Raw genomic sequence first — 13,649 nt, 5'->3', positions numbered from 1 at the left:
CAGAAAAAGACATAAGAAGAAGAAAAGCTTGGTCAGTTTTTCCTTGTTTAAAGTGTAGCTGCAGTTATGCTCTGTCTCCTGCAAAGGCAAACAGGGTCGTAGGTCTATACCAGGACAACTGCCTAATTGAGTACTGGGGACTTCCCTTATGAGATACCAATATTATTGGAAGCGAAGGACTCACGCACTTGTTGTGGCATGGTTCATCAGCGGCGACCTCTGCCCACCCTGGTAAGATGGTACCACGTCGGCGGACTCGACCTCAAGTTAGAGGGATTTCTTATATAAAACTTTATTGGACAAGAAGGGATCCAGGTCACATTAAAAATACCTAGCGGTAATCCCAGGTTATCAACTTTATTAATAGATTTCTCCAGTACATCTTAATAGAATAATAATTTGGAATATAGGCATAATGGCCCCACCAATCATTATATGCCAACATGTTTCACCCGATTTCTAGCCAATACTGGTCATGGGCATTGTTCAGGGCTGGGGGATCACTATTGAGCTAACCCACTTAACGTCAATGATGTAATTAAAAATGTAGAGTCAAAGTCAGTCCTACCTTGGCACCGGGTTATTTATCCTAAATAATGTTAAGAATATTGAAATTGAAAATTAGCAAACTCAAACATTAACTGGCACTCAAATGAATAGACTCATGTGAAATACTAACGCATATAAATGTAATAAGGTGGCACTGCACTGCAAACCAAAAATGCATGGCTGTTGGGTGAATACATGCATGACCATGGATGTAAATATTTTACCCTAACCTAGGGGATACCAAGCTTCATGACCTGGAAGGAGACACTGCCCTCTGTAGTTACACACTAATGATTTATGGAGGTTCTGTCAATAAAGCGAATCATAAATAAGTCTAAAATGTTCCTTCTGCTGTATTAGCTACCATCTGGAACCATGGGCCCTCAAATATAGCCTCAACCATGGGAGCGATACTTCAAAGTCTGATTGGTTTTAAAGGTGTGTTTGTTAACCATATTAACACAGAAATGGTACTTCTGTTATATGGAAGAGCCATAAGGCCATTAGAAGGTTAGGATGCTGCTTAATTGAAAATCACACAAGGGCCACACTCTATGAAGGTTCCTACATTGAAGCTAAGGGGTTATTAAAATGTTATTAATACGTCTGTTCAACTGTATGAGTGAATATGATAGCCAGAGGACAACTGCATTGTGCCTAAAATCACTTTACGGCCTTTTAAAATAATGTCATGCCCATGAAAAGGAATCATTGGTTGCAGTGGGAGGCAAAGTTTGGAAAAGATATTCACTTTTCAGTATCATACGTCAGAACTACATTGCTGGCAGTCAGAGCCCAATACCATGTTAGCATGCGATGCACGCTTGTCTCAAGAAAAGTACATTATTGCTAAACGGACATCATTAAGGAGCCCAAAACCCGTCACTGACTTCATCAAGAGGCATATCGTACCATGCACCTATCCATGCCTGATCGCGTCTAACTTCATCCTGTTGTGGGCACGCAGACACATAGTGTGTGGTACCAGAAGTGGCACAGGGCCCCTTTTATTTGCAGGGTCACCTGACCGGTGACACATGTGATGGCTGAGTGTATGGCGTGGGTACAACAGGAAGCTGAACACTAGAACGTGTCCAGCAGGACACTACATCCCTCCCAAACTTTAATGAAAAGAAACAAACAAAAGTCCAACCTATGAGGAAAACAAATAACCAATACACAGCACCAATGAGTCTCTTCAGACCGTCTCCCGGGCAGTACTGGAGCTCTGGACCGCATGGTCAGGATGCTTTAGTTCACCTCGACGATGTAGTTCAGACTGGCCTGGTCTTGTGGTGTCGAAGTCTATTTACACAGTTCGAATAACGGTGCATCTGGAGCGGTGGTGCAGTCCACTTTGGAGATCTAGCAGGAGCTCAGGCTCTGGTGGACAGCCAACCTGCAAATATGGAGGATGACCTTGGTGTATGAGAACTTTTCTTGGAGGGGATGATGCTTTCCAGTGCCCGATAGCCGAGCAGCTTCAGACTTGCCTCTCCTGCCCAGACTCCCCTCTCACAGGAGGCTCCTGAAGGGCCTTCCTGCCGGGCTGCAATGGGACCGCGTGGACTGTGTGGGCCTCGTGTAGGCCATGTGAAGGCATCGCTGAGGAACTGCCAATGGGACCACAGCCAAATCGCTCATGTAGCAACAGAGGGTGGTGTCTGTGTGCTCTCACCATCAGGACTCGGGTTCTATTCCTTCCTCAGATGGTCTTTGGGTGACCTTTCCCCATCTGCGACCTCCATGCTTCCCAGTGCCTGCCGTGGAGCTGCTGCCGACGCATCTCTCCGATTTGGATTCCCCTCTCACAGGAGCGCAGTTGAGGCCCTTACCCCTGGATTGCCACGTGACCATGTGGGCTGTGTGGGCCTTTCTTAGGCTGCGCTAAGGGATCGTTGCAGAGGTCCCTAACAGGGCCACGGCCAAGCCTCGTATACCCCAAGTGTGGATAGTCCAATGGTTGAGCGTAATTCGGCAGGCTTCAGGTTTACGCGGGCACACAGAATGTTCCTGGGTGGCTAGCCTCCCACAGTGCCAGGAATGCCTTGTTGACCTCCGGATGTCTTGAGTGTTTTGATCCACTCTGGTGGTGTGATGCTCCTTCATTGTTCTTGGTGATGCTGCATCTGAATGATGAACATGATGATACTTGTTTATTTTACACTTGGGGAAACAGGCAGCGATCTCTTGCTATAGGTGACTTTGTGGCGTGAGGTGGACTGGAGGTACTTTGTGGCCACTTACGGTTATCTTCTGGCAGGTGCACTTATTAGACATGATGCCATTGAGCCAAGCTGCCGGTGATAGATGAGTGGACAGTTGCACTGTGAAGTGTAGGGCCTGGATGCAGATCGCACTTGCTAGCGGCTTACGGGATGTCCTCCCACGAGGCTGTCTCCAGTGACGTCTCTGCATCCCGGTGGATGATTTGTGCTGATGAACGCCTTTTCCTGTGCTGGCACTAGTCCTCTGTCCTGTCGCTCTTCTCCTTTACAATCTTGCACACCTGTGGTGGTTGTTTGCCTTGTGGCATTTTGCGACTCTCCTTTCCTCCTTGGTGGAGTGGCGTCCTGCCACGCTCTTCTCAGGTTACTCACTTGGATGTGTCTCATGTTTGTGCCACATGGACATCTCGCTGGTCTCGTCTGGTTCTTGGGACGGTCTTTACTTTGCTGCTGCCCTGTCGCAGGTCTGTCCTGTTGGTAGGATGTGCTCCTTCTCTTTGTGGACCTCTTGCAGGCCCCTTCCCCTTCTCAGGGGTTTTCGCTGTGCTCCTCTGTTAGGATGTCAAGTTACCGCTTCGCTCCAGGCCGTCATGCTTGCGCCTCGAGGCTGCGCCATCATGGTGCTCGATCCTGCCTCCGCTCAGGCATGCTTGGTGCGGTCAGTCACTTTGAATTATGTTCTCCTTGCTTGCGGTGCGATGTGGCGTCCGGCCACATGTTGCCTGTCATTGGAGCACATAGTGTGGTGGCAGCTTGCCATGTGGAGTGCGCAACTCTCCTCTTGCCTGTTTTCGGCCTCAGGTGACTCCGTCTTGAGACAGTGTGGGGTAGGACACTCTGTGTCGTTTTTGGCCCACTGCATGACGTGCTTAGGCAGTTGAGATGTAGTCACTCGCTTTCTATCTTCAGGCCACGCTGGGCCTTCATTCCTTCTTTTTCTATGGGGTGCGCTGGTGACACTTGGCTTTGCGCCATGTTTCTTTGGCAAACACCTGGCAGGCAACCAGGTTCTCTCTTTGAGCTGGCTCTCAGATGGCTCGCTGTATGCCTGATTCTTCTTTTTGGAGGGAGGGTTCTCTGTCACCTGGGCTCCTGCTCGGCTGTCAAGTTCGCTGATGTGGCCCTCTGCGCACCTCTGAATTTGTGCTTTCATTTCTCCTGGCTTGGGCGCCTTCTGCCGGTGCTTTCCATGTCTGCTCTTCTTTTGTGCGGTGGTGGCCATTCACCACCAGGGCGGTGTTGTACAGTTCCCTCACTTGTGGTGGCATCAGGCAGCCACTGGAGAAACACATGCAGTGCACATTATCCTTACGGCCTTGGGTGTATGTGAGTAGCCCAGTGATATTTGCATCTGGCTACTTGTCCAGCAGGGCTTGCTGTTTGTAGCTTTGCTGCTTCTTCGGGCTCTCTCTCTCTCGGGGTTCAGTATCTCCCCTCAAACCACCATTCAGCCCACCAGAGGCGTGTTGTCTACATGGCCTTCACTTTGGTGTGGTTCCAGTTGCTCAATCAGTCCTGCACAGGCAGTCTATCTAATAGGGGCTGTGCAGAAACCCCAACGATGCAGTGGATTGTGACTGCTGCTATTAGCTCCTAGCATGGCCACACTCCTTTTAATTTATTCACCGGGCGCAGTACAAAGAGCGGCCACTGGATGTCTCTGCAGTGCACTTCACTTGTGTCTCTGCTTCCCCGTCTTCCCCTTGCAGACAATCATTAGTATAGTCACTTATGGGGAACAAGTGGGTTGCTGCTGCAGGCAAAGTATTCGGGGGCACTGCCTGTGTTTTCTTCCTTGCTCAGGGCAGTGTGGTAAGATGGCTTGGCCTTTCAAGCTTAGCCCTGTGGGAGCCACTTCATCAATGTTGGACTACAGCAGGTTTCCTCGTTCTGCGGGCCTTTTCATTGTAAGCTGCTCTCATGGTAAGAGTGCCGTAAGCACAGATGGACACTAGGTGGCACTGCGAGGGATAACAGAGAGGCAACGGAAGCTCTTCTTGAATGTGAAGGCATCGTGGGAGCTGAAGGTGCTGAGGTAGGGATGCGGGTCAGGGCCTGCAGGGATGAGACAATCCGTGAGTGCAGGCAGATTGAGAAGGCCTGCATGCCTGCCTGCTGTCCTGATACGACAATTTTTTTTGTGTGTTCACTCTTCACTCTGGTACGGGCTGCAGAGGAGATGCAGGTAGTGACTGCCGGTGGTCTGACAATGCTTGGGGCTCACCAAGCATGGATGAAGGTATGCATGCTATTTTCACATTGCCGTACCTCTTTGAAAATTGGAGTCACTTGGGGGGGCTTGTAATGATGTGGTTACCCACAAAAGAATCTGGCACCGTTGTGGAATTGTAGAATAATTATTTATTAATTATCGTGATCCGAGCGCCGGGAACACTCCCGTCTGCTAGCTCTGTTCGCGCAGTCTGCGCGCGAAACCGCGCCTCTACCCAGCATGCACTGGGGCGCTTGAAACACTAGAGCGTATCACTACATATCACCCCCCTTTAATACCTTTCCCCAAAACCAACAGTGGCCCCAATATTTCAGTCTTACTTGGTTTGCGTATCAAAGTCCTCAAACCTTCTTGGCATCTTGACCACTCTGCCCGATCTCGTACAGTTCTGTCCTTTCTCTGGTACCACCCTTTTCCCTCTAGTTTGGGATTCCCCTCTGGCCACCAACTCTCCTTGTTCTTCTTCTTCTTTTACCTGAATCCCCACTTCCGTGAAGTGATCCTGCCTGTTCGTTTCTCCTTCTCTGCTTCCTCCTGAAGTATTCTGGCTCTGAATCTCCCCCCTTTTCCCGGGAGAGGTTGGGTTTGGCCCCTCAGCCGCTTGACTTTCCTCTCTTTCCGGCTCGCCTTCCACTGCCGGACTCGGTGTTCTTCTGTCCTCCGGGTCTTCCCACTTCATGATTCTATTGCATTTCGCCATTCTGTCCTGCGACCATACCTTCCTGTCGCTCAGTAAAGCCGACCTGGTATATGTTTCTATCACCTGCAGCGGAGGGCTAAATTTACTCTCTCCTTTTTCTTTTTAGTGTGGCGTGTTTTACTCTTACCCACTCTCCCTTCTCCAGGGTTACCCCTTTGGTATTACGTCGTTTGTTATAGTACTCTGTGTATAATGCCTGTGCTTTGTCCAGGTTACGCCTCACCACCGCAGGCGACCATTTGCTTTGTACCATAAGGTGTTTCCATGCTACATTGTCCTTCGTAAAAGGGTCACGTCCCCTTAGAATCTTGAACGGACTGTACCCGGTGTTGGTCGGAATAATGCGGTACGCCCAGAGCATGCATTGGAGTTCCTTCTCCCAATTTAACCCCGCACTGATTTCCGCTTGTATGGATCCCATTATCACCCGATTAAATCTTTCCGCAAGTCCATTCCCCGCCGGGTGGTAGATTGGGGTGTGTTTGACTTCAATCCCATTCCTGGTCATGAAGGCGTTCCATCGTTCTGAAATAAATTGCGGGCCGTTGTCACACATTATCACCTTGGGTATTCCTTCTCTCAGGAACGTGGTGGTGAGGAATGCTAACACCGTCTCTTTGTCAGCACTTTCACATATGTCTACCTCTGGCCATTTAGAGTACCTGTCCACTGCCACTATGAGGTACTTGGGTACTCCTTCGGCGTTCAGGACTGGACCCAGGATATCCACTGACAGCATTTCCCAGGGGCTGGACATCCCTGTGATTTTCCCCAGTGGTGGACGTAGTAAGGTTTGCGTCTTATCGGCCCTGTTGCATTGTTCACACATCCTGACGTGTCTTTCTACCTGTGCATCCATGGCTGGCCACCAGTATGCCTGCTTCACTCTCGCCTTGGTTTTCATGATCCCCAGGTGTCCCTCATGTAGGATGGTTAAAAGATGGTTCACTAGTGAGGTCGGTGGGACCACCTTGTCTCCTCTCAGTAGGAACACTGGGTTGTCTCCAATGGACAGTTCTTCTCGGATCTCCCAGTACTTCCTAAGCTCGCTGTCCAGGTGCTTTTTGTCGGGCCATCCTTGTGTCACATAGCTTTTCACTGTGCTTATTGTCTCGTCAGCTGTGTACGCTTCTTCCCATTCTTGTGTACTGACAGCTCCTTCATAGTCCTGCGTGAGTGCTACCATGTACTCCTCCCATTCCGAAGGTTCCCGATCTCCTGCGGGCTCAATGGCGGCTGCTCTGCTTATGAAGTCTGCTACCCTGTTTTTGGATCCTGGGATGTACTCCACATCATATACGTAGTCCAAAAGCCTCAGGCTCATCTTCGCAATGCGAGGGCTCGCATGCGCATGTCCGCTCGAGGTCAACACTTTCACCAGTGGTTTGTGGTCAGTACGGAGTAGAAATTTTGAGCCCCACAAGTACTGTCTGAACCGTTCCATGGCTCACACCGTCGCTAGCATCTCCTTCTCTATGACGCTGAATTTTTCTTCGTTCACCGCTAGGGCTCTCGAGGCAAAGCTGACGGTGGTGACTTCTCCGCCCCGGGCTTTCTGCATCAGGACCGCCTCCAGGCCCATGTCACTGGCGTCGGTGGTTAGGATGGACAATGCTTCTTGATCGAACCCCTCCAGGGGGATAGCTGTGCAAATGTCTTGTTTTATCCTCTCGAATTCTTCTTGCTCCTCCTGCGTCCACCTGAACGCGTTCTTTTCTTTCAAGAGTTGCCTTATGTGGTGCGTTTTGGTCGCGAAATGCGGGACAAACTTGCTGTAGAACTCAGCCATGCCTAGGAAGGAGCGGACATCTTCCTTCCTCGTCGGTGTTGGTGCGTCCTTGATGGCCGCCATGTTCGCTCTTTTCGGTTCTATACCCCTTCCGCTGATCTCGTGGCCCAGGTAGGTCACCGAGTCAACTCCAAACCTGCACTTTGCCATCCCGCCGTGAGTCCATTTTGAGCTAAGATCGCTAACACTGTGTGTAGTTTCTTATTGTGGTCTTCCTGGGATTTCCCCATGACTAGGATGTCATCCTGGAAGTACTGGACTCCTTCCACCATTTGGAACAACCTATGCATAAGTTTTTGGAACACCGCCGCAGCCGACGCTAGGCCGAAGGGCATCCTGAGAAACTTGTAACACCCAAATGGCGTGATGAACGATGTCAGGTGGTTGCAGGTGGCATACAGTGTAATTTGGTGGTACGCCGAGGTGAGGTCTATGGTGGAGAACCACTTGATCCCCTTGGTCATCGCCAACATCTTGTTTATCTGGGGCAACGGGAACTTGTCTACTAGAATGTTCTTATTGAGTTCCCTCAGGTCCACACATAGGTGTACCTTCCCGTTCGGTTTCTGGGCTACCACCAGCGGTGCCAGCCATTCTGCGCTCTCAATCGCTTCTATGACTCCGTTTGCTTCCAGCCGTCTCAGTTCTTCCCGGACTGCCTCTCTGCTTCTGAAGGGAATATTCCGGGCTTTGTGGCTCACTGGCTTCGCTCCAGCCTTGAGTCGTATTTTGTGTGTGAATTTTGTCATCCTTCCAATGGTTCCCTTGAACACCTCAGGATATTCTTCCATCCACTTGCCCTCTTCTTTCTTTTGGTTTGCTTCTATCAGCAGCACTTGTTTGGAGCCTCCTGGATTGAGTTGTATTCCCAAGTTCCCTTGGTCTATCCACCCCAGTATGGAGGGCCTTTCTCTGCCACGTACAGCTTCCCTTCTGCTCTGCGTCCTTTGAACTCGAACATCAACCTACGGTATCCTACCATGGGTATGGGTTCTCCGGTGAACGTGACCGGGTGAATGTCGGTGGGTAGTAGTTTGTCCCCGACCTTGGAAGTGAATTGGTTTTCCCATATGGCTCTTTGGATGATCGTGTATGGGGAGCCCGAATCCGCCACTATATTTACTTGTACCCCGCCGATCTTCATCTGTAATGCTGGTTTCTTGGATCGTGTGCAGTTCACTCCCAGCACTTGATCATCGATGCATAAGACTTCGTCCTCTTCGTCTTCTTCTTCTTGGGGTTCCTCCTCCCCCTCAGGTTCTTGTGCCACAAATTTCACTTCCGTCCTGCTAAGCTTGCGCCTGCATACCTTCTCATAGTGCCCCATTATGCTACAGTATGCACACTTGGCGCGGAACGCGGGACAAACTTTGTCATTGCCTTGATGCGATTGGCTGCCACACCTGTAGCACATATTTTTCCGTTCTCCCTGTGGCTTCTGGTTCTTCATGGTCTTCTGAGGGTACCTCTTCTGATACCTCGTACTACTTGGTGTCTGCTGTTTCGGAGCGTCTGGTCTGCCTCTGTCTGTTATCCTGCAGACTGGCGTGCGTTCGCTGCTCTCTCTTTTGGCCGCTTCTGCACACCTTTTTGATAGTTCTGCCTTCTTCACTAGCACCAAAACTTCTTTTAGCAGGGCGTCACCATTGACCCATAGCTTCTCCGGTATGGCCGTGTTGGTTGTGTGCATGATAATTTGGTCTCTGATGAGTTCATCGTGAAGTGTGCCGAATTTACAGGTTACCGCCATCTTCTGTAACGCCGATACATACTCATCTATGGACTCTCCCTTGTTCTGTTTTCTCTAGTGAGCATCTATGTCTTCCAGCGCGTGTTGGAACACTTCTGTGTCAGTTGCTGGTCTGGTCTCCTTCACCAAACTGTCGTATACCCTGATACCCTCTGGGCCTAGGTTGTGCAGTAGTATTTTCTTTTTCCTTGCACTTGAGAACTCCCCTTCGCCTTCTTCTTCTAAGGCCTCAAGATAGTTCAGGAAATACCGTTTCCAGTCTTCCCAGGGCATCACCGGGTCTCCTCTTTTAGGTAGGAAGGGCACTAGGTTGGTGAGGGACGTCGTTTGAGCGCACATCCTGCCCCTATCGTTTTGGGTTGCACTCCTCCTGTTGTCTGTCTCTGGTGGACTCCCTGGAGCCTGTCTCTCTCCTGAGCTGCCTGATTACGTGGGTGAAAGGCTGCCTCGCCCCCTCCATGATGGCCCTGGGGTCGCCAGATCTGTCGTTGCCTTCACCGGTAGGACCTGGGTCGCTTCTAGTGGCGCCCTCTGCTGCGCAGCTGCTGCCTAGCACGCCCTCCTGCCTCCCGTGTCGTTTGGAGCACTTCAAGAACTTGCGGTACCTAATGGGTATTCGGGGGCTCGTCCACTTATTGCCGTGGATCCCTCCTGTTTGACTCACCAGGCAGACGGCAAGGGGAGCACTGGATGTTGGGAGATGACCAGATGTGTTTCTCCCACCTCAGGGGCAGTCGGTGTCGCAGGCTGGTGCTTGGGTCTTGGACATGCCAATGCACGCACAGAAGGTGCAGGGCGCCTTCTCTTCTTGTACTCTTCTCCCCCACAAAGAACATTTGACTAGCGACCATGGCAAGCATGGGGTCAGGCCCGCTCGTCCCTAATGTGGTGTTGTGGGCCCTAGGCCCACTTGCTGCATGAATGAGTAGTGTGTGGTACTAGAACTGGCCCAGGGCACGTGCACCTGGCCCCTTTTATTTGCAGGGTGACCTGACCGGTGACGCCTGTGATGGATGGGTTTATGGTGTGGGTACATCAGGAAGCTGAACACTGGAACGTGCTCAGCAGGACACTACACCCATGGCATGCACACTGTCAAGGATGATGGGATTTGTAGTTTTTGTTTTGTTGTAAGATGACATGCCGCGTGCGCCATAAATGGAAGTTGCGATGTAGAGTTTTTTGTTTGTGAGATGCGGAGACAACTGATGAATGAAATGTACATGGAAACATTTGGAACTAGTGTATGTCAAGAAACTCTTTTAAATGTAATATCATCCTATGGTGTAGTTGTTAATAAGACTCCCACAGGGTAGGCCTTGAAAGGAAGGGGAATCTTGGAAAGCCTAAAGCACATGTATTCACTAAGTGATAGACCTCAAGTGGGTTATGCAAAAACCATTATCCGTAAACTGCAGGAAAAAGGGGATGAGAATCCTCGATCTGGTTACTACTAGTATAGCAAACAGTGGCCTAGGAATTAAAAATAGGTTTGCATTATAGACACGATAGCTATCCTCCTCCTCTTTCTATTTTTTTCTCTTACTGATGTTTTTTATTCTAATTTTACTGAGCTGTGCACTGCTGCCTGTTGCAGGGTGCACAGCCCTCTGTCTATTCTCATTTTATTCTTGCCGGTTTTTAAATATTTTAATTCTTTTTCTCTCATTGCACTATTTGCACAGTTGCCGGACGTTTAATTACTGTCTCACTCTGCCTCAAAGGGGTCGATAATTTCACTGCCCCCCTCTCTGCTTACATTTGGCTCGCCACTTGCTCCTTCTGTGGTGTTGTCACCCCTCTCTGGGTCAAGCAGATCAGAAGCCGAGTACTTGAGCGGCATGGAGACGTCCCGCTTGAGTGCCATTTTTCCCCGCTCCAGCGGTAATATTCTCAGCTGCCATTTTGACCAGGTTAGCATACCAGCTCTCTCGACTGGCTGCAACTTAATTGCCATGGCGAAACGGACCTGCAGCGGTCTTCAGAGTTAGAAGTCCATACTGCTGCCCATGCCTGCCAGTGGCTTTGTGTTTCCTGCTCCTAATTCTATTGCCTTGTTGTACTGTGCATTGCTGTGGTGCCAGGGTGCAGAGCTACTCTTTATTTTTTCTCTTACTTGTGTTATAAATTCATAATCCTAATTTCACTGCGCTGTGCACTGCTGCGTGTTCTAATTTTATTCTTGCTGGATTGTAAATATTTTAATTCTTTTTCCACCATTTTGACCAGGTTAGCAGACCAGCTCTCTCGACTGGCTGCTTCTTAATCATCACGGTGACACGGACACGTGCAGCGGGTGCGCCATCGGCATGCCGAAGGTGCTCCAAAGTCAAGCCTGTCTGCGCCCATCCACATCCGGATCGCGGCCAGCGCCAGCCATGCTGCCCAAACCATCAGCAGCAGAATGATAAATGAGTTGCTGACGCTTAGGCCTAATAAATGCTTTGACACTCCTCGCGCTACTCTGAGAGATAGGGACAAGACATATTATTGCCCAGCCTGTAATTTCATCCTCATGTCTGAATTAGGGGTGGGCGGAATTTGCGAAATCCACTTTCGCAAATTATCGCGAAAATGTTTAAAATTATCGCAAACAAGCGGAAATATCGCGAAGATGCGGATTTTTTTTTCCGGCATGTTCGCGAGATTTTCTGCATGGTTGCGGGTCACCAACTTACCCATGTGGTTGCTCGCGGGCGCGGCCATCTTGTTTTGAGTTGTCTCGCGGTGCATGATCGTGAGAAGAAAGACGTGATCGCGTGACGCATGACGTCACTGCGGGCGCGAACTGTCGCGAGACAGCGCAAATGGCTAAAAACAATCCAACATCTCATGGAGAACGCGACTGGATCAAGAAAACTTGTCGGCGAACGCAGGGATTCAGGTAAGGCGATCGCGCGCGCGCGAGAATGTATTATTTTACAGCGCGAACAAGAAACAAATTATCGCCAAGCTGCGGAACGCGGAAATTTTTACATTTTCGCGCTCTCCGCGGAACGCGAAAATGTCAAATTATCGCAATTTCCGCGAACGGAACGAAATTTTCGCCCAGGCCTAGTCTGAATCTACCAAACAGGACATTGAGGGTGGTTGCGCCCGACCCCAGATTTCCTGCCCCAATGAAATGAAAGCCTGTTTAATTAACTGTAGATCCTTACCCAAACACGCACTCGAAATCTACCAATCCCTTTAAGATAACAAATGGGAGATAATGTTTCTCACTGAGACTTGGCTACGTGAAGACATGAAGCCTGTGGTTGCCCTAGAAATTCTTCCAGGATATCGCATAGTCTGCGCCAATAGGGGGGACGACAGACACAGGGTGGGGTGGCTATTGTTGATAAAGACACCTGGGAGACTGCCACTGCCAACTTCGGTCAAATTTGCAGTATTGAAGGACTCCCTTTCTGTATAAAACTATCCCCCATCTTCTCCGTCTCTGGACTTCTCCTCTACAGGCCGCCTGAATGCTGTCACAGTATCACGCTGACTCTGACAGACTATGCGCTCAGGCATCCACCCGGTACACAAACTTTACTGTTGTAGGTGATCTTAATCTCCATGTTGATGACCCACTTTGCACTCATAGTGCGAATTTCATATCGACCCTTGCAGGCTTCAATCTTGTCCAACTGGTCTCCTCTTACCACCCATAAAGCCGGACACACACTTGACCTAATCTGCTCAAATATGCAGGAGGTGAGGGTCGACAAGCCTATATATATTTTCTGGTCAGACCATTGTCTTCTCCCTTTCTGGCTCCCCATGAAGGCCTCATCAAGGGTCACAATTTGACCTAAGGAAGTCAGGAGGAACTAGACCAGGGTCACCCCTGAGACTCTAGGTCCTTTACTGGATGGCTCAAAGCCTTGCCTCACGGGCAACCCCAACCATGACACTGCGAACTTGAATACTTGCCAGAGGGGACACTTGATAAACTTGCCCCTCTGAGATATGTTAGGTCCACTAGAGCTACACCATCTGCACCTTGGTTCTCAGAGGAAATTTGATGCAAAAAAAGTGAGTGCAAAAGATTGGAACGGGAGTAGAGAAAGTCCTACGCACAAGATGCCGAAATCATATATAAAAAAGCTTAAAAGAATAAAACATATTTTTCTACACCAAAAGAAGGGACTTCCTGGCTGATCACATTGCCAGTGCAAAAAGCTCATCCAGGGAAGTGTTCAGGATTGTGAAATCCTTCACTAATCCCACAGTACTGGAGCACGCAGCTTGAGCATCTAAGGACTTCTGCATTAGCCTCTCGAATTTCTTCTAAGGGAAAATGATGCAGATCTATGACTCCTTCCCCCTGCTTCCGGACTCCAGAGCTGCGGGCTGTACCTTCTGCCCCTCCAAGAACCAGCCAGTTTTTGCTGCCTTTTCTATGATTCCCGCAG

Source organism: Triturus cristatus, chromosome 2_1 (assembly GCF_964204655.1).
Source record: "Triturus cristatus chromosome 2_1, aTriCri1.1, whole genome shotgun sequence".
NCBI lineage: Eukaryota > Metazoa > Chordata > Amphibia > Caudata > Salamandridae > Triturus > Triturus cristatus.
This window is presented reverse-complemented; position numbering follows the sequence as displayed.